The sequence below is a fragment of the Lactuca serriola genome, chromosome 1 (assembly GCF_051521515.1).
Source record: "Lactuca serriola cultivar US96UC23 chromosome 1, Lser_US96UC23_V15, whole genome shotgun sequence".
NCBI classification, from domain to species: domain Eukaryota; kingdom Viridiplantae; phylum Streptophyta; class Magnoliopsida; order Asterales; family Asteraceae; genus Lactuca; species Lactuca serriola.
This window is the reverse complement of record NC_136408.1, coordinates 67,877,631-67,878,025: the sequence shown is the minus strand read 5'-3', so window position 1 is coordinate 67,878,025 and position 395 is coordinate 67,877,631. Positions and strand designations below refer to the sequence as shown.

The following is a 395-nucleotide window of genomic DNA, read 5'->3' as shown; positions in this document are numbered from 1 at the left end:
GTCCCTTTGGGGACATCCGATAAAATTGGAACGATACAGAGAATATTAGCATGCCCCTGCGTAAGGATGACACACACAAATCGAGAAATGGTCCAAAAAAAATTTAAACCCTTCGTCGTCTTCTCTGGAACCCTAATTCTATTTTCAAATGCTAATAGAGTTCAATTGCAATTCTTACGTTTTGGTAGTTCATCTACTGAAGTCATGATCAGACAACATGTGGATTCCATCACTACTAGAAAAACAGCTTTTTACGACGCTCATTGCGCGTCGTAAAAGGCTCAGACAACGCGTAAATGCGCGTCAAGGAAGGCCCTGTCATAAAGAGAGACAACGCACTTTTGCACGTCGTCTATAGACGACGCGCATTTACGACGCTCATTTACAACGTGCAA

At 42.5% G+C, this 395-nt stretch overlaps 1 non-coding gene across 1 annotated transcript; it reads left to right on the top strand.

Annotated features, from left to right (window-relative positions):
* On the top strand, positions 1-107 carry LOC145080624 (U6 spliceosomal RNA). Its single transcript, XR_013695222.1, has one exon. It is a non-coding gene; the product is annotated as a U6 spliceosomal RNA (small nuclear RNA).
* The last annotated feature ends 288 nt before the right edge of the window (positions 108-395 follow it).